The sequence below is a fragment of the Pristiophorus japonicus genome, chromosome 2 (genome assembly GCF_044704955.1).
Source record: "Pristiophorus japonicus isolate sPriJap1 chromosome 2, sPriJap1.hap1, whole genome shotgun sequence".
Taxonomy (NCBI): domain Eukaryota; kingdom Metazoa; phylum Chordata; class Chondrichthyes; family Pristiophoridae; genus Pristiophorus; species Pristiophorus japonicus.
Genome location: NC_091978.1, coordinates 86,865,000 through 86,890,765, shown reverse-complemented (window position 1 = coordinate 86,890,765; position 25,766 = coordinate 86,865,000). Strand labels below are relative to the sequence as shown.

The 25,766-nt window shown below is 46.7% G+C and overlaps 1 long non-coding RNA gene across 1 annotated transcript; it reads left to right on the top strand.

The window, feature by feature from the left end:
• The first annotated feature begins 1,284 nt into the window (after positions 1-1,284).
• LOC139230954 (uncharacterized) lies at positions 1,285-25,750 on the top strand. The gene is made up of 2 exons (XR_011587996.1): positions 1,285-1,675; positions 25,096-25,750. It is a non-coding gene; the product is annotated as an uncharacterized lncRNA (long non-coding RNA).
• The last annotated feature ends 16 nt before the right edge of the window (positions 25,751-25,766 follow it).

Below are 25,766 nucleotides of genomic sequence, written 5' to 3'. Positions count from 1 at the left end.
AACAGAGGTACTGGCTAACATAGATACTGACTAACATAGATGCTGGCTAAGATAGATACTGGCTAACATAGATACTGGCTAACATAGATACTGACTAACAGAGGTTCTGGCTAACATAGATACTGGCTAAGATAGATACTGGCTAACATAGATACTGACTAACAGAGGTACTGGCTAACATAGATACTGGCTAACATAGATACTGGCTAACAGTGTTACTGGCTAACATAGATACTGGCTAACATAGATACTGGCTAACAGAGATACTAGTTAACATAGATACTGGCTAACATAGATACTGACGAACAGTGGTATCGACTAACATAGATACTGGCTAACATAGATACTGACTAACAGAGATACTAGTTAACATAGATACTGGCTAACATAGATACTGACGAACAGTGGTATCGACTAACATAGATACTGGCTAACATATGTACCAGCTAAGATAGATACCAGTTGACATAGATACTGGCGAACATATGTCCCGGCTAACAGAAATACCGTCTAAAATAGATACCGTCTAACATATATACCGGCTAACATGGATACGAGCTAACATCGATACTGGCTATCATTCTACAGGTTAACACAAATACTAGCTAATATAGGTGCTGCCAAACAAATGTGCGGGGTAACGTAGGTATTGACTAACATAAACACCGACTAACATAGATACCGGCTAACAAAGGTACTGTCATGCCCTTCATGGATTACAGGTTAAGTGAGTATTGTTTACTGAGCAAAGTGTAAAAGATATTATAACTCCACCATATTTTTCCTGAACACCTGTAAATACAGTGGTGCAAACAATGTATGGGGGCACCACCAGTCTCCTGCTGTAACTCTGGTAAGAGACACCACCCACCCACAGAAACTATGGGAGCGGAGGGGTGAACTTTTACTTCCCGTGTGCCGGGAGAGAGGGCGTTTCTGAAGGGCGTGGGTAATCCAGAAGTCTGGGTTTCCCAGCACATGGGGGAGATGTCAGTCCACAGTTCCCCGCCCGGAGGTCACCCTGATTGACAGGTTTGGCTTCCAGTCGGGCAGGGAACACTATTGGAGATGGCCACAGGACCAGATAGGTTCAATCCCCGAACACGGGGAGGGGTCCGATCCCAAGGGGGAGTTTGATCCCCGGCCCTGGGGGTCCGATCACAAGCAGTGTCCAATCCTCGATCCCGGGGTGTTGAGGAGTTCCGATCTCGAGAAGTGGAGTTTGAAAGGGGGAGGCTTGGGGGGCCAGGAGGAAGCACTCCTGCTCCTCCTGGCTCACAAAAAAAAGCTCCCTGAGGCTGTCCTTGCTTCGCTGAAGCTGCCGGGTTTCCCGAGGCCTGGGATATCCGGCCGGCCACAGTAAAACCTGCAAAGCAGGTTCAAACCAAGGCTCCCAGTCTCATTAACATATTTAAAAGGCCAACCCACCTCCTGGCTGCCCACCCCTTGTCCCACCTCAGTAAAACCCAGGAGACGGCGCGTTGGATTTGGCTTCCCGACATGGTTCAATTTTTTACCCATTTAACCCCCCACCTGCACCCACTCACCCATGTTTTCCAGGAGTTTCCAATTTGTGGCAGATCGGTGAAGCTAGCTGGTGCAGGGGCAGAAAGTAAACAAAGAAATCGAAGTGTGACATCACAGCCAAGCGGGTAACTGATTGGCTGGTGGATTGGTGAGTATTTAATCTTTTGTTTTTCTTTTTATTTCCTTAGCAGTAAGAAAGCTTGTCATTGTTGACAAATTAAGTTAATTTAAGGGTGAAGTCATGGCAGGAGAGCCCAGACCCATGTCATGCTCCTCCTGTGCTGTGTGAGAAATCAGGGATGCTTCCAGTGATCCTGACTACTATGTGTTCAGGAAGTGTGTCCAGCTGCAGCTCCTGATAAACCGCATTGCGGCACTGGAGCTGCGCATGGACTCTCTCTGGAGCATCCGTGATGCTGAGGATGTCGTGAATAGCACGTTTAGTGAGTTGGTCACATCACAGGTAAAGGTTACTCAGGCAGATGGGGAATGGGTGACCATGAGACAGAGAAGTGGCAGGAAGGCAGTGCAGGGGTCCCCTGCGGTCATCTCCCTCCAAAACAGATGCACCGTTTTGGGTACAACTGGGGAAGGCAGCAGTAGCCAAGTTTATGGTACCATGGGTGGCTCTGCTGCACAGAAGGGCAGGAAAAAGAGTGGGAGAGCTATAGTGGTAGAGGATTCTATTGTAAGGGGAATAGATAGGCATTTCTGCGGTCGCAATTGAGACTCTAGGATGGTATGTTGTCTCCTTGGTGCAAGGATCAAGGATGTCTCGGAGCAGCTGCAGGGCATTTTGGAGGGGGAGTGTGAACAGCCAGTTGTCATGGTGCGTATAGGTACCAATGATATAGGTAAAAATGGAATGAGGTCCCACAAGCTGAATTTAAGGAGCTAGGAATTCAATTAAAAAGTAGGACCTCAAAGGTAGTAATCTCAGGATTGCTACCAGTGCCACTTGCTAGTCAGAGTAAAAATAGCAGGATAGCTAAGATGCATACGTGGCTTGAGGAATGGTGCAAGAGGGAGTGATTCAAATTCCTGGGACATTGGAACCGGTTCTCGGGGAGGTGGGACCAGTACAAACCAGACGGTCTGCACCTGGGCAGGACCGGAACCAATGTCTTAGGGAGAGTGTTTGCTAGTGCTGTTGGGGAAGGTTTAAATTAATATGGCAGGGGGATGGGAATCAATGCAGGGAGACAGATGGAAGTAAAATAGGGGCAGAAGCAAAAGGTAGAAAGGAGATAAGGAAAGGTGGAGGGCAGAGAAATCAAAGGCAAAAATCAAAAAGGGCCACATTACAACATAATTCTAAAAAGATACAGAGTGTTAATAAACAAGCCTGAAGGCTCTGTGTCTCAATGTGAGGAGCATTCGTAATAAGGTGGAAGAATTAACTGCGCAGATAGCTGTTAACGGATATGATGTAATTGGGGTTACGGAGACATGGCTCCAGGGTGACCAAGGCTGGGAACTCAACATCCAGGGGTATTCAATATTCAGGAAGGATAGACTGAAAGGAAAAGGAGATGGGGTAGCGTTGCTGGTTAAAGAGATTAATGCAATAGTAAGGAAGAACATTAGCTTGGATGATGTTGAATCCGTATGGAATTCTTCATTAAGATGGAGAGTGACACAGTTAATTCAGAGACTAGGGTCCTGAACTTAAAGACAGGTAACTTCGATGGTATGAGGCGTGAATTGGCTAGGATAGACTGGAGAATGATACTTAAAGGGTTGACGGTGGATAGGCAATGGCAGACATTTAAAGATCACATGGATGAACTTCAACAATTATTCATCCCTGTCTGGTGTAAAAATAAAACGGGGAAGGTGGCTCAACCGTGGCTAACAAGGGAAATTAGGGATAGTGTTAAATCCAGGGAAGAGGCATATAAATTGGCCAGAAAAAGCAGCAAACCTGAGGACTGGGAGAAATTTAGAATTCAGCAGAGGAGGACAAAGGGTTTAATTAGGAGGGGGAAACAGAGTATGAGAGTAAGCTTGCAGGGAACATAAAAACTGACTGCAAAAGCTTCTATAGATATGTGAAGAGAAAACAATTAGTGAAGACAAATATAGGTCCCTTGCAGTCAGAATCAGGTGAATTTATAATGGGGAACAAAGAAATGGCAGACCAATTGAACAAATACTTTGGTTCTGTCTTCACTATGGAAGACACAAATAACCTTCCGGAAATACTAGGGGACCGAGGGTCTAGCGAGAAGGAGGAACTGAAGGAAATCCTTATTAGTCAGGAAATTGTGTTAGGGAAATTGATAGTCTGCATCTCAGAATACTTAAGGAAGTGGTAGAAGCATTGGTGGTCATTTTCCAACATTCTAGAGACTCTGGGTCAGTTCCTAGGGACTGGAGGGTAGCTAATGTAACCCCACTTTTTAAAAAAGGGAGAGAAAAAAGGGAATTATAGACCGGTTAGCCTGACATCGGTAGTGGGGAAAATGTTGGAATCAATTATTAAAGACCTAATAGCAGCACATTTGGAAAGCAGTGACAGGATCGGTCCAAGTCAGCATGAATTTATGAAAGGGAAATCATGCGTGACAAATCTTCTAGAATTTTTTGAGGATGTAACTAGTAGAGTAGACAAGGGAGAACCAGTGGATGTGGTGTATTTGAACTTTCAAAAGGCTTTTGACAAGGTCCCACACAAGAGATTAGTGTGCAAAATTAAAGCACATGGTATTGAGGGTAAAACGTGGATAGAGAACTGGTTGGCAGACAGGAAGCACAGATTGGAATAAACGGATCTTTTTCAGAATGGCAGGCAGTGACAAGTGGTGTACCACAAGTTCAGTGCTGGGACTCCAGCTATTTACAATACACATTCATGATTTGGACGAAGGAATTGAATGTAATATCTCCAAGTTTGCAGATGACACTAAATGGGTGGCAGTGTGAGCTGTGAGGAGGATGTTAAGAGGCTGCAGGATGACTTGGACAGGTTAGGTAAGTCGGCAAATGAATGGCAAATGCAGCATAATGTGGTTAAATGTGAGGTTATCCACTTTGGTGGCAAAAACAGGAAGGCGGAATATTATCTGAATGGTGACAGATTAGGAAAAGGGGAGGTGCAACGAGACCTGGGTGTCATGGTACATCAGTCATTGAAAGTTGGCATTCAGGTACAGCAGGCGGTGAAGAAGACCAATGGCATGTTGGCCTTCATAGCGAGAGGATTTGAGTATAGGGGCAGGGAGGTCTTAGTGTAGTTGTACAGGGCTTTAGTGAGGCCACACCTTGAATATTGTGTACAGTTTTAGTCTCCTAATCTGAGGAAGGACATTCTTGCTATTGAGGGAGTTCAGTGAAGATTCACCAGACTGATTCCCAGGATGGAAGAACTAACATATGAAGAAAGACTGGATCGACTAAGCTTATATTCACTGGAATTTAGAAGAATGAGAGGGGATCTCATAGAAACATATAAAATTCTGACGGGATTGGACAGGTTAGCTGCAGGAAGAATGTTCCCAATGTTGGGGAAGTCCAGAACCAGGGGTCACAGTCTAAGGATAAGGGGTAAGCCATTTAGGACCGAGATGAGGAGAAACTTCTTCGCTCAGAGAATTGTGAACCAGTGGAATTCTCTACCACAGAAAGTTGTTGAAGCCAGTTTGTTAGATATATTTAAAAGGGAGTTAGATGTGGCCCTTATGGCTAAAGGGATCAAGAGGTATGGAGAGAAAGCAGGAATGGGGTACTGAAGTTGCATGGTCAGCCATGATCATATTGAATAGTGGTGTAGCCTCGAAGGGCCGAATGGCCTACTCCTGCACCTATTTTCTATGTTTCTATGGTTCTACTCCTTTCAAGGGAAATGTTATGAGATGGGGGTGGGTGTGGAGCCAGAGGTAAGGACTCCCTATCCTGCTCCAGTTGCTCTGGCAGGACCAGCCTCCACATGGCCACCAAGGGAAACATGGGTTGAGACTGGGGGGAACGGGGGTGGGGGGGTGGCTGAGCAAGAGTTTCCCGCAACATGGAATATGTGGGTACCAGATATATTCCCATAGTGACATTCTCACCCGTCTGCCTCATGCTAATGATGTGCCTTCCCACTGACTCCTTATACTCCTACAGTCAGCCTTGAAGGGCACTGGTGAGTATGATCCCAGTGATCTCACCATCCCTAAAATTCTGTCCCAGAAACCTTTGATCCCAGCAGCTGTAAACTCTGCTTCGTATGCACAGTTTCTGTCCAGACAGAAAAATATTCTTCCTCTTTACAACATCAATGATGGCATTCAGCTTTTACGAGCTCTGAGCTGCAGTATCAGGTTTGCAGACTGGGCATTACATCATGTTTGTCAGGTGCTTGAGGCAAAACAGGCTTACTTGATATAACCATTAGCCACAAAAATGTAAAAAATGTAAAAAATTCAATTAAAAATGCAAATGGTAAATTGGCTATTGTTCCCGCTCCTGTGTCCTATTCCGGTATGTACATGTGCCCACTGCAAGCACTCACGCGTACTTGCAAGGTGTGGATAAGGTTCGGCTCTGCAGTGATAGTCCTGAGTCAAATAGTTCACCAGCACTAACTTTAAGCTTCAATGTGTAGATTAGCTAGGAGAGCAAGGAACTGTGAGGTGTTATTTCCAACATCAAACATTACATAAGATTACATAGGATATACAACACATAGAGGCCATTCGGCCCAACCTGTCCATGGTGGCATTTATGTTCCACTCGAGCCTCCTCCTGTCTTTCCTCATCTAAATCTATCTGCATAACCCTCTATTCCCTGCTCCCTCATATGCTTGTCTACCCTCCCCTTAAATGCATCTATACTCTTTGCCTCAACCACTCCCTGTGGTAGCAAGTTCCACATTCTCACCACTCTTTGGGTAAAGAAGTTTCTTCTGAATTCCCTATAGGATTTCTTGGTGACCATCTTATATTGGTGGCCTCTAGTTATGCTCTTCCCCACAAGTGAAAACATTCTCTCTGTATCCACCCTATCAAAACCTTTCATAATTTTAAAAACCTCTATTAGGTCACCCCTCGGCCTTCTTTGATTCAAGAGAAAAGAGACCCAGTCTGTTCATCCTTTCCAGATATGTAAAAGCTTGCATTTCTGGTATCATGCTTGTAAATGTTTTTGCACCCTCTCCAGTGCCTCTATATCCTTTTTATGATATGGTGACCAGAACTGTACGCAGTACTCGCTTCTATAGTTTCCTAGGGGCCAAAGATCTGTGGGTCTAACATCCGTGTACAAATGCCAAGGTGTGTATACTGAGTACATTGTCCACTGACCCCGCCTAAATTTCTGGGGCGAGGAGGATCTCTCATAAGAATACCATTGGCAGGTGCTCAGGCCACTATGAATGCATCTCGGACACTCGCCATCAGAATGGCAGGAAATGCGGCAATGACCACCAGCACCCGCCCCCCCACCAACACCACCAGCTTAGAAGAGGGCAAAGATTAGCCTGCAATGACTGAAAAATTCTTCAATGGTCTAGGCCATGTCCCAGGCCTGCACTCCTAGTTGGATTCTACTTCTGCCAGCCAGCATGCTGATATGCGTCTTCTCGCTCAGCACATTGGCCTGTCGGCAGATCCCAGGCCGTCGCCAAGGAATTTCCCGGCGGTGAATCCCCTCCTCCTGACTACGGCCCCGCTGACATGGGTGACCTTGTTTGGGACAGAAAGAAATTCCACCCAAACAAGGACCTCTGGAAACTGCCAGAATTGGCCGGGACCTGGTGGATCCCGAGCCTCAGACTGCTGCTTGGACCTTCCAATGCACATATGGCAGAAGTATGCCAGAAGGGCCGATGAAATTCGGGGCCCTGATATTTTTCATCTCTGCTCCCCAGAGCTTCTGAAGGTACTGACTGTGATATCTGCTTTACGACATCATAAACACACAGACTACAAGATGGCTCTACCGAAAACATGTCAGGTGACCTGGTCACACGGCCCGTTTATTATTATACATCAGCGGTTGCATCACTATAGTAGTCCTCTAGGTGGTGCACTAGTCCACTAGGTGGAGCTCTATATTACAGTGACATCTGCTGCGGTTTGATACTGTGGTCCCACTGGTCCCTTGTTCAAGTCATTCTTACTGTATGAGCCTTGGTAGTGAGTATCAACAGATTATCCAGCCATTGTGAGCCAGTCCTCAGCCAGCGGCCACACACGTGTATTTACAGCATAGGTCACTGGATAGCAAACAGAAGTAGGAATCTCATGAAGTTTACTTCTCTCTAGGTTAGTGTGCTGTAACCAACTCTGTAGTGTCCCCACACTGCTACAACTGTCTCAGCACTGACCAGGTATTGACCCAATCCCAGGACCATTCCAATCTATATAGCTAAGTGCCCCTCTGGGCAGTTCCTTTACACCAGCCTCAGAGCCCTGAGAAAGAAACCAGCCTATTGCTTATAACATAGGTCCCTCCAGTGTTGAAATTGTGCGGGCAATATTGATAATAATGTTCATATCAGGCAAACCCTCAGTGTTTGATATGCTTTCTTGTAACTAAGGAACCCATAACTAGCAGCTGTTGTGTCCAAATTCACAGCATATGAGCTGGAATGATTCTAGGGGTAGATGAAGCAGCAACGTTTTTATTTCTGTTATGCCAATGGTAAATTGCAATATTGTCACAGTAGCCAGTATGAACATTAATTTAGGGCACACAAATCAAGCGCTGTATCTTCCAAATTTGTCACATAATCCTATAGAATGGGTGAGTGGTATTAACTTGGAGCCTATATATTTTTAGAGCCAACGGCATCTCAGATTTCCCATCTGAGAACAGTGTAAATTGGTGTACGCCTGTCATTTCAATTAATTACCAGCTGATCGCCTGTGGCCTTGCCCCCTGGGTTATCTGGGCTCTGAACACAGTCTTAACATTCAGTTACCAACCTGTTCTGTCTCTTTAAAGATCCTGCCGAGGTACTTCCTCTGGGGAAGCGCCCTAAAAATAGTTTCTGAAGTCAATCAGAGTTTATTTGCTCTTTGCTGAGGGACGTTTTCAGATTGCCAGGTGCTTGTAAGTTTTCCTACCAGGTCAGAAACAATTGCAAACCTTTCTCTCTTTTTATAATTCTTTTGAAGTGTGGCATTTGGCAAGTGGAGTGTGATAAATGCTCTCAAAACTTTTACATAAATAAGATAGAAGGAAATAAATTAATTAATTCACAAGCCTCTGACCAATAGGTCAAATATTCTTAACCGCCTTTGTCATTTTCCTCTGTTTTTTTACATTTATTTTTATATACCATGACCTGGAAGGAAATTACACCATTATTAAACTTCCTATGTTATGTTAGACCAATTCCCCACCAGAGGAAATGCCGCAATCCAAAAGTATATTGGAGGAACATTAAATCGGGCAATTAATGATTACAGACAATGCAAAACGTTTAATGCTCTGCTAAACAGGAGAATCCTAAAAGTACAGCACTTTCCATCTGTGTTGCTGCCGACTAAAGAATCACAAATAGTTTACTTTAAATATCGCTGAATGATTTAGTCATAGCCTGGCACAGACTATGGGCTAGATTTTCCATTATTTTTGCATGCAAAACGCCCACTTAATGCCCATTTTACCGCTGAAATGAGGTGTAACGCCCAGATATCGCCCATTTAGCCACAAAATGGAAACTGTCGCCCATTTTTCGGACACTTATCGCCAAGCGTTACTTTCGGCATGTACATAACACCGGGAAAAAATAATACCGCCCGCTCACTTTGTTTGGGCGGAATCATCAGAATGAGCTAAACCAACGGCCATAATATCGCCCAGCGTTACTTTCGGTATGTAATTAATGCCGAGATTCAATAATAGCGACCGCCCCCTTTTTTTTGGCGCAAAGATCAAATTTGCCGAAACTAACGCCCAGTATATAGCCCAGCATCACTTTCATCATCTCGCACACATCTCACCCACAATATCGCTCGCCCAAAACACCGCTCTGAAAAAGTGGAACTGTTCTGAACTAATCACAGCAGTTTGGGCACCATTTTTCAAATCGCAGGTCGCTTCATTGAAAAGGCTGCTTCAACTTCGGGGGAGTTTGGATTGACTCTGGAGTTCTTCTCATGTGAAGTGACCATCTCAACAGACATCTTTTCAGACTGTGGACGATTCGGTTTTACTGTCGGTGTCTTTTCGTGTTGAAATTATTGCTTCTGATCAATCAGTATTATACTTTCATTGTAATGGGGCCAGCCATTTCTCAACCTGCATCGATTAATATGCAGATGCTGCAGAGTGCAAATGGCACAACGTCTAATGCACACCATTATGTGCCCAACCTAAGACATGCCAGAATGAGGAGGTGGTCCAGACCATAAACACCCCGCACTTATAGGGAGAAGAGGTCTTACCTCAACATGTCCGAGAACACCTGCCTTCGGAGACTGCACTTCCACAAAGTGGTGATCACTGAAATATGTCAGCTCATCAGGGCAGATCTGCAGCCTGCCATCACCTTCAGAACATCATTGTCCGTCGAGGTCAAGATCGCCACGACGCTGTCATTCTACGCATCCAGTTCCTTTTGGGCCTCCGCAGTCGACATTTCTCCTCTATCTCACCATGCCACACATCGCTACACTAGACAGGTCACGGAGGCACTGTTCGCGCATAGGATGGACTTTACCAGCTTCCCCATGACCACGGAGGCTCAGACTGACAGGGCTGGAGCATTCTACCACATTGCTAAGTTCCCCAATTGCAGGGAGAAAGACAGTGTACTCACATCGCCATGTGGGCACCTTCTCAGGACCCAGAGCTTTTTCGCAACAGAACAATTGTACATCACTGTCTGGCGTAAAAATAAAAAAGGGAAGGTGGCTCAACCGTGGCTAACAAGGGAAATCAGGGATAGTATTAAAGCCAAGGAAGTGGCATACAAATTGGCCAGAAATAGCAGCGAACCCGGGGACTGGGAGAAATTTAGAACTCAACAGAGGAGGACAAAGGGTTTGATTAGGGCAGGGAAAATACAGTACGAGAGGAAGCTTGCAGGGAACATTAAGACGGACTGCAAAAGTTTCTATAGATATGTAAAGAGAAAAAGGTTAGTAAAGACAAACGTAGGTCCCCTGCAGTCAGAATCAGGGGAAGTCATAACGGGGAACAAAGAAATGGCAGACCAATTGAACAAGTACTTTGGTTCGGTATTCACTAAAGAGGATACAAACAAACTTTCGGATATAAAAGGGGTCAGAGGGTCTAGTAAGAAGGAGGAACTGAGGGAAATCCTTATTAGTCAGGAAATTGTGTTGGGGAAATTGATGGGATCGAAGGCCGATAAATCCCCAGGGCCTGATGGTCTGCATCCCAGAGTACTTAAGGAGGTGGCCTTGGAAATAGTGGATGCATTGACAGTCATTTTCCAACATTCCATAGACTCTGGATCAGTTCCTATGGAGTGGAGGGTAGCCAATGTAACCCCACTTTTTAAAAAAGGAGGGAGAGAGAAAACACGGAATTATAGACCGGTCAGCCTGACATCGGTAGTGGGTAAAATGATGGAATCAATTATTAAGGATGTCATAGCAGTGCTTTTTGGAAAGAGGTGACATGATAGGTCCAAGTCAGCATGGATTTGTGAAAGGGAAATCATGCTTGACAAATCTTCTGGAATTTTTTTGAGGATGTTTCCAGCAGAGTGGACAGGGGAGAACCAGTTAATGTGGTATATTTGGAATTTCAGATTAATGTGCAAAGTTAAAGCACATGGGATTGGGGGTAGTGTGCTGACGTCGATTGAGAACTGGTTGTCAGACAGGAAGCAAAGAGTAGGAGTAAATGGGTACTTTTCAGAATGGCAGGCAGTGATTAGTGGGGTACTGCAAGGTTCTGTGCTGGGGCCCCAGCTGTTTACATTGTACATTAATGATTTAGACGAGGGGATTAAATGTAGTATCTCCAAATTTGCGGATGACACTAAGGTGGGTGGCAGTGTGAGCTGCGAGGAGGATGCTATGAGGCTGCAGAGTGACTTGGATAGGTTAGGTGAGTGGGCAAATGCATGGCAGATGAAGTATAATGTGGATAAATGTGAGGTTATCCACTTTGGTGGTAAAAACAGAGAAACAGACTATTATCTGAATGGTGACAGATTAGGAAGCGGGGAGGTGCAACGAGACCTGGGTATCATGGTACATTAGTCATTGAAGGTTGGCATGCAGGTACAGCAGGCGGTTAAGAAAGCAAATGGCATGTTGGCCTTCATAGCGAGGGGATTTGAGTCCAGGGGCAGGGAAGTGTTACTACAGTTGTACAGGGCCTTGGTGAGGCCACACCTGGAGTATTGTGTACAGTTTTGGTCTCCTAACTTGAGGAAGGACATTCTTGCTATTGAGGGAGTGCAGTAAAGGTTCACCAGACTGATTTCCGGGATGGCGGGACTGACATATCAAGAAAGACTGGATCAACTGGGCTTGTATTCACTGGAGTTCAAAAGAATGAGATGGATCAGTGAATACAAGCCCAGAAATGTTTAAAATTCTGACGGGATTAGACAGGTTAGATGCAGGAAGAAGGTTCCCAATGTTGGGGAAGTCCAGAACCAGGGGTCACAGTCTAAGGATAAGGGGTAAGCCATTTAGGACCGAGATGAGGAGAAACTTCTTCACCCAGAGAGTAGTGAACCTGTGGAATTCTCCAGCACAGAAAGTTGTTGAGGCCAATTCACTAAATATATTCAAAAAGGAGTTAGATGTAGTCCTTACTACTAGGGGGGTCAAGGGGTATGGCGAGAAAGCAGGAATGGGGTACTGAAGTTGCAAGTTCAACCATGAACTCATTGAATGGCGGTGCAGGCTAGAAGGGCCGAATGGCCTACTCCTGCACCTATTTTCTATGTTTCTATGTTTCTATGTTAAAAGAATTTCACTCCCTTAAGGTCTTACTAGTTGTAGACTACAGCCAGATAATAATGGCAGTGAATGCCAAATGTCCGGGCAGCTTCAATGAGGCTCACATCCTGTGTGAGAGCGCTGTCTCTGATGTGTTTAACAGTCAGCCACAAGGACAATGTTGGATGCTTGGTGACAACCGATATGGCCTAGCCCCTGGCTGATGACCCCCCTGCGTAACACCCAAACCGAGGCCGAGAAGCGATAAAACCAGAGCCATGGAGACACACGCAGTGTGGTCCAGAAAACAATTACTGTGCTTAACTAGCGCTTTAGATGCATGGAGCACTCAGGAGGGGAGCTACAATACAACCCTGAGCAAGTAGCTCAATTCATGGTCGTGTGCTCTGTTAAGTATCGAATAACTCCACGAGGCTAAGTACGGTGAGCTAGTTCAGGCATGATCTTACTTCAGTTTATTTATTCTCAAAGTGAGGAATCAACATGGCAGCCAACATTATATACACGCTTGCACGTGTCTGCCAGTGACCATTAGGACTCCGACAGTCGCGCCCTCCGGTGGCAGGTAAAACCCAGTTTTACCCCCAAAGTCCTTGATACAGGTTGTATTTACAAGTTGAGACAGTCCAGAGCCTTCCGCTCCCTGGTTGATCTTCTCAGTTCGAATCCAAGCTTAGGTGAGTTAGTAGGACCATTGCTGCATTGCGGAGCAGTCGGTCTGACAGGACTGTCGGGGATGATAGGTTCGTCTTCGTGAATGACACAAGGGTCAACTGATGGTTGGATGTGTGTTGGTTGGTCGATGATGATGTCATCTTCAATTTGTTCTGGGTTGTCTGTGAATCGCAGTTTGGTTTGGTCGATGTGCCTCTTGCACATTTGGCCATTTAACAGTTTGACTACAAACACCCTGTTTTCCTCCTTGGCCAAAACCATGCCAGCAACCCACTTTGGACCATGACCATAATTCAGGACAAACAAGGGTCATGAACAGCAATGTCACGTGATATGGCCGCGCGATCGTGATACCATTGCTGCCGTTGCCTTCTGGTTTCGACGTGATCATTGAGATCTGGGTGTACAAGAGCCTGGTTTTGAGGCCTCTCTTCATTAACAGCTCGGCAGGAGGGATACTGGTGAGCGAGTGGGGTCTCATCCGGTAACTGACCAGAATGCGGGACAAGCGGGTCTGTAGGGACCCATGAGTCACGCGTTTTAGGCTCTGCTTAATGGTTTGGACAGCCCGCTCCGTTTGACCGTTAGACGCAGGTTTAAAAGGGGAAGACCTGACATGCTTGATGCCATTACGGGTCATAAACTTGTGGAACTCCGAACTGGTGGAACATGGTCCGTTGTCGCTGACAAGGATCTTAGGCAGGCCATGGGTGGCGAACATGGCCCGGAGGCTTTCATAGTGGCTGTGGGCGTGCTGGATGACATGATTACGCATTCAATCCATTTGGAGTAAGCGTCCACGACCACTAAAAACATTTTGCCGAGAAAGGGGCCGGCAAAGTCTATGTGGATCCTTGACCACGGTTTGGATGGCCATGACCACAGGTGCATTACTCAGTTGCATGCAAGTGTTGCACTGATGCACGCAAGACTCCAAGTCCGAGTCAATGCTGGGCCACCAAATGTGATACCTGGCAATGGCCTTCATCATGACAATGCTTGGGTGGGTACTTTGTAAATCTCACACGAAAGGTTCCCTGCCTTTTTTTGGCATAACAACACGATTACCCCATAAAAGACAATCAGACTGAATAGAAAATTCATCTTTGCAGCGGCTATAAGGCTTATTTTCATTCTGCATTTCCCTGGGAATGGCAGACCAATTTCCATTTAGGACGCATCTTTTTACGCTTGACAGTACAGGATCCTGGCTGGTCCAGGTCCTAATTTGGTGAGCCGTGACGGGCGACTCCTCGCTCTTGAAGGCACCCATGACCAGCAGCAAGTCTGTGGGCTGCGGCATTTCCACCCTGGTTGTGGGCAATGGTAGCCGGTTAAGCGCATCAGCACAGTTTTCAGTGCCTGGTCTGTGGCGGATGACATAATCATAAACGGATAATGTCAGTGCCCATCTTTGGATGCGGGATGAGGCATTGGTGTTTATACCTTCGCTCTCAGAAAATAATGAAATGAGCGGCTTGTGGTCTGTTTCAAACTCAAACCGAAGCCCAAACAGGTACTGGTGCATTTTCCTAACTCCATATACGCATGCTAAAGCTTCTTTCTCTAACATACTATAGGCTCTTTCAGCCTTAGACAGACTTCTGGACGCGTAATGCAACTGGCTGGAGTTTGCCTGATACATTGGCTTGCTGGAGCACACAATCGACCCCATAGGATGAGGCATCGCAGGCCAGCACTAACCGCTTACATGGGTCATAGCGTACCAGTAATTTATTGGAACATAGCAGGTTCCTGGCCTTCTTAAAGGCTCTGTCTTGAGATTTGCCCCAAACCCAGTTGTTACCCTTTCTCAGCAACATGTGCAAGGGCTCTAGCAATGTGCTCAAATTAGGTAGAAAGTTACCGAAATAGATGAGAAGACCCAGAAACGAACGCAGGTCTGTCACACTCTGGGGCCTGGGTGCATTCTTGATGGCCTCTGTTTTCGAGTCTGTAGGCCTTATGGCATCTGCTGCAATCTTTCTCCCCAGGAATTCGACTTCTGGTGCCATGAAAACACACTTGGAGCGTTTTAGCCTGAGTCCCATTCTGTCCAGATGACGTAAAACCTCTTCCAGGTTGTGCAGGTGTTCGGTGGCGTCGCGATCGGTGATCAGGATGTCATCTTGGAACAAGACGGTTCTCGGGACGGACTTCAGCAAACTCTCCATGTTTCTTTGAAATATGGCTGCCGCCGAGCGAATTCTGAAAGGGCACCTGTGGTATATAAACAGTCCTTTGTGCATGTTGATGCACATCAGTTGTTTCGAAGATTCGACCAGATCCTGTGTCAGGTCAGGTCCAATTTGGTGAACGACTTCCCCCCACTAGCGTTGCAATCAGCCTTGCGTAACGGGTACTGATCCAGTATCGAGACTTGGTTGATTGTTACCTTGTAGTCACCGCAGATCCTGACCATGCCATCACTTTTCAACACCGAGACAATTGGATTGGCCCATTTACTGAACTCGACTGGTGATATGATTCCTTCCCGTTGAAGTCTGTCTAGTTCGATCTCGGCTTTCTCCCTCATCATGTATGGAACGGCCCGAGCCTTGAGATGGATGGGTCTTGCACCCGGGCCGAGGTGGATCTGCACCTTGGCTCCCGTGAAGTTGCCGATGCCTGGTTCGAACAACGAGGGAAACTTGCTCAGCACTTGAGCACACGAAGCATCATCCACTCATGATAAGGCTCTAATATCGTTCCATTTCCATTTAATTTTCTCATGCCAACTCCTGCCGAACAGCGTAGGGCCATTGCCTGGAATGATCCACAATGACAAATCATGCACAGCTCCTTCGTACGATACCTTTACTGCCGCGCTGCCAATGACTGGTATGAGCTCTTTGGTGTAGGTACGCAGCTTCGCATTGATTGGGCTCAGTTTGGGTCTTTTTGCCTTAGTGTTCCACAGCTTTTCGAAAGCCCTCTGGCTCATTATTGACTGACTCGCACCCGTGTCCAATTCCATGGATACTGGAACCCCATTTAAATTAACTTCCAGCATTATCGGAGGGCTTTTGGTAAAAGAATGTACCCCATACAGTTCTTCATCCTGTACCTCGGATTGAGTTGCCTGTGCCGCTTGATCCAAGCTGGATCGATCATCCTCAGTCACGTGGTGTGTCGCAGCACATTGGCTCGGTTGCGGACACATTCGCTGAAGGTGCCCCCTTGTTGCACAGCCTTTGCACTCGTATTGCTTGAATTGGTATTGATGGGCCCAATGATAGCCCCCGCAACGCCAACAAGGTGAGATTAGACTCACCCCCGATGGCGGACTTTGAGCAGTTATTGGTCATACAAATGCGGACGAGAAGGCCCCGCCACATGCAGCTCTGCCTGCCGATGATATTATTTTATGCACAGTACTTGCCGGTGAGTTTCGACGCTGGGAAGATATCTGTTTCGAGTTTTCATCCGTCGACATGCATGCCTGGGCGATCGTGATGGCCCTGCTCAGGTCTAGAGATTCAGCAGCCAGCAGCTTTTGAAGATGACTTCGTGGCCAATGACAAGCACGAAAAAGTCCCGCAGCATTTCCTTCAACGTAGCTCTGAAGTTGCATGGTCCAGCGAGACGTCTCAGGTTGGCAACAAATTCCGTCACGTCCTGGCCCTCGGAGCGATTGTGCGCATAGAAATTATACCTCGCCATGATGAAGCTTTCCTTCGGTTTAAAGTGGTTCTGAACCAGCGTACACAATTCATTGCAAGTCTTATCCATTGGTCGAGTTGGTGAGAGTAGATTCTTGATAAGGCCATAAATTTTTGACCCACAAATGGTGAGGAGAACTGACCTGCGCTTAATTGCGTTATCGGTTACTTTCAATCCGTTGGCTACGAACTACTGGTCGAGGCGATCAGTGAAATCCTCCCAGTCTTCCCCTTCCACGAATCTCTCCAAAATTCCAACAGACATGGTTGCATGAAAGTTCGTATTTTTAACTTGTCGCCAATTGTTAACTATCCAATAACTCCACGAGGCTAAGTATGGTGAGCTAGTTCAAGCATAACCTTACTCCAGTTTATTTATTCTCAAAGTGAGGATTCAACATGACTGCCAACATTATATACACGGCTTGCACGTGTCTGCCAGTCACCATTAGGACACTGACAGTCGCGTCCTCCGGTGGCAAATAAACCCAGTTAACATACATAACAGGCTCCATGCTGCACAACCTGGCTATCAGGAGGAGACAAGAATTGCCAGAAGGGACTGATGGTCCACCTCAGGAGAGAGAGGAAGAGGAGAACGAGGGCTGGACGCTGATCTCGGGCCAGACAATCAGACTGACTATGCAACCATGCCCATGCCCCTCTCCAGACCGCAGGAAAGGGCCCGTGGTGGCTACATAGCTGTAAGACTCTTACGTCAGGAGCTCATAAATGAGCACTTTGCCTGAAAGAACGTTGCTGTAATTGACAAAGCTGTGTGTGTGCAACTCGGACATCAATGGTAGGCATCCCTTAGTGCCAGTTAAAGTTTAAGTTGATTCAAGTTAAGTTTAATTTAACCCTTTCATGTTAAGGAATCACCAGTGTGTAACAGTTCAGCTATCTGAGACAATGTGCAACAAGGTTCTGTTGAATAAAAAACATTTAACATGACCATTGGTCTGAAATTATAAGTATCACGGGCAAAAACACCCCACCCCACCCCATTTTTTTGACCACTGACATCAATCAAATGGTTAACATGTCCAGCAATACAGAAGACAAATGCAAACCGACAGGGTGGTTCCCTCCCGCCATACATTACAACAAATTGCATACATCGAGATGGAGATATAACAAAGCCATCACCTGCGGACATGCACCTCACTTTCCTTCCCCTTCCTCTTCCCACCTCTACCTCTTCCCCTCCTCGCTCCACGGCACCTAGCCCAGGAGCTCCTCAGGCAGTGCCTTCATGGGGGTGATGAAGGCAGAGCCGGTGGTTGCACGGGTACAGGAGTGGGGGCGGGGGGGGGGGGGTGGCAGGGGGGGGGCCAAGGTGAAAACATTCTCGGATCCAGAAGCAGGATCTTAGTCCTGCCTCTCATCTGTCGTTCACAGTGGTGGTGCGGAACCTAGAGGTGGAGTGCCTCGCTCCGGGATCACTGGGAGGCCTGTGCCAGCAGTGTTCCTGGCTATCGCATCCAGGGACTCTGCCATCCATGGAACGTACTCATTCATGGTGCTGGAGATGGTGGCCAGCTGTCGAGATATGCCCCCAATGCATTGAGGATCTGGTCACCGATGTCTACAATTCTCCTGGACAACTTTACCATCTCTCCACTCTCATCTGGCGCTCGTGGACCAGACCTGCTGCGTCCACGAACCCTCTGCGGGGTCGGCACCGTCCTGGGGACAAATGGGGTGCCCTGTGGCGAGGTACCTCCAGAGTGGAGGTGGGAATGGCCGGAAGAGCACTAGATGGCCTTGGGGTGGAATGCCTTCTGGAGCCTGGCGATGCAGATTCCTCAAAGTCGGCGCACTCATCCGTAGAGAACAGACCCAGCGGATTGACGGGCGAGAATCGGACCTCCTGAGCACCAGATGTAGGATCATCTGGAGAGTCGGGCTCCGCGCCCCCACCTTCTGGCCTTTGTGGTCTTGCCTGGGGCCGCGCTGCTGGCTGAGCTGCAAAACATAAATGAGGTTATTAGAGGAGAAGAGGGTGCTAGGGTCACAAGGTGAGTCCAGCGCTACTATACATATGCACTACAAAAGCACCATCGCTATCAAAATCATCACAGACATCACATTTCATGACAATCAACACAGTGTGCATTGCAATGATTTTCATTAGGCCAGCATTATTTATAGGACAATTTTAGAAACCATCTATCATATAGTATTGTTCGGACATAAGTGGGTGTGGCATCAATTGACTTTAAATCACACAATGGTGTACACTTTACTCACATGGCATCACTTCAGGGTCTGCAGCTGTTTGCGTGGCTGTCCGGAGGTGCCTCCCCAGGAGTGTGAGCACCCGTTCCTCCATGTCAGTGATGTCGCTGGTGATTGGTAGCCCCCCACCCGTTCGCCTCTGCACGGACCTAATCGTCAATAGCTTCTTCTGTAAAAGGTAACAGGACAACATGGCATGAGATCATTGCATGATATCATTGCTAGGTACTGTCATAGAAACTGATACAACACATAACCGACAGATGTAATCATGATTATTATGATAATTATCATTCTTTACCTAAAGACGTACACCGTGACCACAGGCTTTGAATATAACATTCCCGGTAAAAGTGAAACATCTCACATCTAACTATAGTCACTCATGACTCTTAAAAATCAAATTATAGAAATATATAAGTACATGTAAATAAATGTAATACTTACGCTTGCGTATCCGACAAGGTCATTCCATCTCTTGCAGCATTGGTTGCCCTCACACATCTCGTTGGTCACCGATGAGACTACCTCTGCTACCTCGATTCATATCTTCTGGTATGCCTTTGGGGTGCGCTTCCAATGCCCTCCCTGTGTTAAATCACTCCAGCATAACTTAAGCTCCTGCAGGAGGGGGGCATTTGCCTCGTCCGAGAAACATACAAACATAGAAAATAGGTGCAGGAGTAGGTCATTCGGCCCTTCGAGCCCATACCGCCATTCAATGAGTTCATGGCTGAACGTGTAACTTCAGTACCCCATTCCTGCTTTCTCGCCATATCCCTTGATCCCCCGAGTAGTAAGGACTACATCTAACTCCTTTTTGAATATATTTAGTGAATTGGCCTCAACAACTTTCTGTGGTAGAGAATTCCACAGGTTCACCACTCTGTGGGTGAAGAAGTTTCTCTTCATCTCGGTCCTAAATGGCTTACCCCTTATCCTTAGACTGTGACCCCTGGTTCTGGACTTCCCCAACATTGGGAACATTGTTCCTGCATCTAACTTGTCTAAATCCGTCAGAATTTTAAACGTTCCTATGAGATCCCCTCTCATTCTTCTGAACTCCAGTGAATACAAGCCCAGTTGATCCAGTCTTTCTTGATATGTCCCGTTAGAATTTTACTGCAATGTGGCCCTTTTTGTTTTTTGCCTTGGGATTCTCTGCCCTCCACTTTTACTGTTCTACTTTCTATCTTTTGCCTTGGTCTCCCTTTTATTTCCCTCTGCCTCCCTGCATAGGTTCCCATCCCCCTGCCATATTAGTTTAACTCCTCCCCAACAGCACTAGCAAACACTCCCCCTAGGACATTGGTTCCGGTCCTGCCCAGGTGTAGACCGTCCGGTTTGTACTGGTTCTACCTCCCCCAGAACCGGTTCCAATGCCCCAGGAATTTGAATCCCTCCCTGCTGCACCACTCCTCAAGCCATGTATTCATCTGAGCTATCCTGCGATTCCTACTCTGACTAGCATGTGGCACTGGTAGCAATCCTGAGATTACTACTTTTGAGGTCCCACTTTTTAATTTAGCTCCTAGCTCCCTAAATTCGTCTCGTAGGACCTCATCCCTTTTTTTACCTATATCATTGGTACCAATGTGTACAACGACAACTGGCTGTTCAGCCTCCCTTTTCAGAATGTCCTGCACCCGCTCCGAGACATCCTTGACCCTTGCACCAGGGAGGCAACATACCATCCTGGAGTCTCGGTTGCGGCCGCAGAAACGCCTATTTATTCCGCTTACAATTGAATCCCCTATCACTATCGCTCTCCCACTCTTTTTACTGCCCTCCTGTGCAGCAGAGCCACCCATGGTGCCATGAACTTGGCTGCTGCTGCCCTCCCCTGATGAGTCATCCCCCTCAACAGTACCAAAAGCAGTGTATCTGTTTTGCAGGGGGATGACCGCAGGGGAGCCCTGCACTACCTTCCTTACACTGCTCTTCCTGCTGGTCACCCATTCCCTATCTGGCTGAGTACCCTTTACGTGCGGTGTGACCAACTCGCTAAATGTGCTATTCATGTCATTCTCAGCATCGTCGATGCTCCAGAGTGAATCCACCCGCAGCTCCAGTGCCGCAATGCGGTCCGTCAGGAGCTGCAGGCGGATGCACTTCCCGCATATGTAGTCGTCAGGGACACCGGAAGCGTCCTCGCTCTTTTGCGCCCTCCAATGTGCTCTTCTCCCAGCTCACTGCTCTTGTCCGTCTCCACAGCATGCTGTGTCGCCTCCTCCTCTCCCTCCATTATAGGCACCAGATTCGGGAAAATATCTGGATGGTAACAGCTAATTTTTTTTCCTAATTTGCTATAAAGCTCTAAACTCTCCCTCCTTCCTCCCAAAGAGCCACACCTTCACTCCCTCTCAGCTCCCTCTCTCTGTCTCCTCTTTCACACATGTCATGATGACCCTTGACCTCCTGAATCGCAGGAATCGAGCGTTGCCATGCCGTTGCTAAGGATGGCGACATTTTACGGCAGAAGGTCAGAGAGATTTAATGCTAACATCCATTTCATATCGCTCGCGGTAATGCCCAATTTCAAAAATGGGAGACTAGGGGCTTTGAGAATGGGCGACAAGCCGGCGATCTGTAAATCCATTTTTACCGCCCACGCAGGAAATAACGCCCATTTTTGGGCGATCTGCACCAAAGTGTAAAATCTAGCCTAATGACATTGTTCAAATCTAGGAATGTCAAAGAAATGAAATACGTTTATAAAAGATGATGTCATCTTAGACAATGGGATAATATGCTCTCCTAATATGAAGTGTGAAGCCCATCACCACTCCTAGATATCATCATCATAGGCAGTCCCTCGAAATCGACTTGCTTCCACTCTAAGAGTGAGTTCTTAGGTGAACAGTTCAATACAGGAATTACAGTCCCTGTCACAGGTGGGACAGACAGTCATTGAAGGAAAGGGTGGGTGGGGAGTCTTGCCGCACGCTCCTTCCGCTGACTGCGCTTGCTTTCTGCATGCTCTCAGCGACGAGACTCGAGGTGCTCAGTGCCCTCCCGGATGCTCTTCCTCCACTTAGGGCAGTCTTTGGTCAGGGACTCCCAGGTGTCAGTGGGGATGTTGCATTTTATCAAGGAGACTTTGATGGTGGCCTTGAAACATTTCCTCTGCCCACCTGGGGCTCGCTTGCCGTGTTGGAGTTCCGAGTAGAGCACTTTCTTTGAGAGTCGTGTCAGGCATGCGAACAATGTGGCACGCCCAACGGAGCTGGTTAAATGTGGTCAGTGCTTCGGTGCTGGGGATGTTGGCCTGATCGAGGGCACTAATGTTGGTGCGTCTGTCCTCCAAGGGGATTTGCAGGATCTTGCAGCGACATCATTGGGGGTATTTCTCCAGTGATTTGAGGTGTCTACTGTATATGGTCCACGTCTCAGAGCCATACAGGAGGGCGGGTATCACTACAGCCCTGTAGACCAGAAGCTTGGTGCCAGATTTGAGGGCCTGATCTTCGAACACTCTCTTCCGAAGGTGGCCGAAGACTGCGCTGGCGCACTGGAGGCGGTGTTGAACCTCATCATTGATGTCTGCTCTTGCTCCTGAGGTATGGAAAGTGGTCCATGTTGTCCAGGACCCCGCCATAAATCTTGATGACTGGGGGGGCAGTGCTGTGTGGCAAGGTCAGATTGGTGGAGGACCTTTGTCTTACGGATGTTTCGTGTAAGGCCCATGCTTTCGTACGCCTCGGTGAAGATGTTGACTATGACTTGGAGTTCAGCCTCTGAATGTGCGCAGACACAAGCGTCGTCCGCGTACTGTAGCTCCACGACAGAGGATGGGACGGTCTTGGATCTGGCCTGGAGACAACGAAGGTTGAACAGGTTCCCAATGGTTCTGTAATTTAGTTCCACTCCGGCGAAGAGCTTGTAGACAACGATAACTACAACAACATGCATTTATATAGCAACTTTAATATAGTAAATTGCCCTAAGGCGCTTCACAGGAGTGTTATCAAACAAAATGTGACACCAAGCCATATAAGCAGATATTAACAAATTTCACAGGAAATTAAATTATTTAAATTTAGTGTTTATCAATTGCACTGTCGATACAAATATCAGTGAGCCACTTTTCATCCAAGTCATGTGTGCTGTGCATGCTTCATAAGGTTAATAATGAACTGAATAGCTCTGTTGAATAGCTTTTATTTTCAATTTTTTTCACTGAATTAACTTGGTTACAAAAAGGTTTCACTTTTATTTCCAACTAAGTAATATGATGCTGAAGTTAAAAAAAAACTTTCACCAGGAATTTCCTCGGGAGTCCTCCTGACCGACTGCCGTAACTATGACACTGGATCAGCAGAAACCCCATTTACGCATCAATCCGGGGTTTCCACCGAAGTTACGACGATCAATTGGGAGAACCCCAAGGATATTCCCGTCTTTACTCATGATTTCCATCCAGATAGTCCCCTCATTTCTCCCTTCCTCTTTTGAAAGCATTAACTTGCACTGAAGTACAGTCCATGAATGCTGGGGTAGAGTGCTATGGATCCTCGGATCTGATTCCACAGATGCCGGGATACAGTTCCATAGGTGTTGGGATATGGTTCCATGGGTGACTAAGTATATTTCCATGGGAGTTGTGGTATAGTTCCATAGGCACTGTCTACGGCCCCATGTGTGTTGGGGTACAGTTCCATAGATCCTGGGGAATCATTCCTTTATTACTGGAGTACAGTTGTATGAGTGCCATCTGCCATCCTGTACCTCACCCAAGTGACTATTCTTTATCTGTGAGCCCTTTTAATGTGTTCAATCGTAGAGGAATCACAGGGAAAGTTGAATCCTGTCTTCACTTCAAGTTCACACATGCCCACTTTTCAGCAGGAGTTCTTGGTTAACAATCTGGAACAGGCGTCAAGCATGAATTCCTCCCTAAATCTAAAGTATCAGTCCTACCCTCATCAGATAACTCCACATGGTTTGAACTTTGAGCCTTCCAGTCACTATGCAAATGATGTCTCTGTACCACAATCTTTCTGAAGAATTATTACCACCAATGATGTCTCCGCAAGATCCTCCAAATCCCCTGGGAGGACAGACGCACCAACATTAGTGTCCTCAACCAGGCCAACATCCCCAGCATTGAAGCACCGACCACACTTGATCAGCTCCGCTGGGCAGGCCACATTGTCCGCATGCCAGACACGAGATTCCCAAAGCAAACGCTCTACTCGGAACTCCTTCATGGCAAACGAGCCAAAGGTGGGCAGAAGAAACATTACAAGGACACCCTCAAAGCCTCCCTGAAAAAGTGCAACATCCCCACCGACACCTGGGAGTCCCTGCCCAAAGACCGCCCTAAGTGGAGGAAGTGCATCCGAGAGGGCGCTGAGCCCCTTGAGTCTCATCGCCGAGAGCGTGCAGAAATCAAGCGCAGGCAGCGGAAAGAGCGTGCGGCAAACCTGTCCCACCCACCCTTTCCTTCAACGACTATCTGTCCCACCTGTGACAGGGACTTTGGCTCTCGTATTGGACTGTTCAGCCACCTAAGGACTCATTTTAGGAGTGGAAGCAAGTCTTCCTCGATTCTGAGGGACTGCCTATGATGATGATGATGACAGGTACAAGTGTACAGTTCGGAAAAATTGATTTTGAAGCCGGTATGAGACCAGGGTGGCGAAGATACTTTTATTTATTTTTCATAATACTATCTGTTAGGTTATTGGTCTCAAAACATTCTGTCTGAAGACTCCCCTATACTCAGGAGTCCTCACTTCTAAAAGACTGTGTTAGCCACCCAAAGGTAAACAGTGCTTTCATTGCAGAGAAAGTGTTTTATTAGTATACAGCAACAGAAGTAATGTGCGAGTAAGACAAAAATACAGAAAGAAATGGAATACAACATTCTAAAGACATTGATCATGGTATACAGTATGTTTGGTGACAGATGGACTGAAATATGATCATCCTTGTACCTCCTTGTGGACTAGCTAGTTTGAAAACCTATCTTTGAAATCACTGATTCACAGTAGGTTATTTATCACAGTTGTCTCAGAATGTATGCTGGCCTAAGCCTTTGTAGTTGGATAATACCACATAATACCAACCAGCAACAGATATTTTTTTTTTCATTTCCCTCTGCCAGGGGTGGAATCCTCAAGTACCACAAGATAAGCTGTCAGATCGCCTCCAAGGATAACAGAACTTGAATATTGGTCAAGGCCAGAACTTGAAATCAGGCCCAGCATCTGGCCGATCACGATCTGATTCTTTCAGAATCCAATGTTCCCTCTCCTCCCCTGAAGGTGCTGATCTATGCTGAAGTACAATCCATTGAGGGCCAACAACACTTCAATGATTCACCGTTCGTCATAGGAAAATTCACCAATCCTACTCTGCCAATGAGGAGCCAGGCTAAAAATGAAGCAAACGTCACAGATCAGGCTACCGCACCGATTCTCTGACCTGCACTTCCTTTGAGTGCAGCTCTCTGCTGAAACATGTTATTGGTGAATTTACACTCATCTGTGAGTCTTAACAATGGGTGTTGAACCCTGGGGATACACTGTAGCTGAACATAATCATGATCATGTCCTCCACCAATATCCATATATACAGACCTTCCACAATGTGTCAGTGGATATTACTCAAGAGTGGGAATCCTGGTCGATTTTCCTCTCCCTAACTCAAAGGTACAGCTTTCTATGTAGAAGTCAAGGAATTGATCATGGCGACCTTATTTATCTACATGGCTTAGTACCACATTCATTAAAAAAATTGATTAAACATAGCAAGAGAAATTTTGTGCACAGTTCT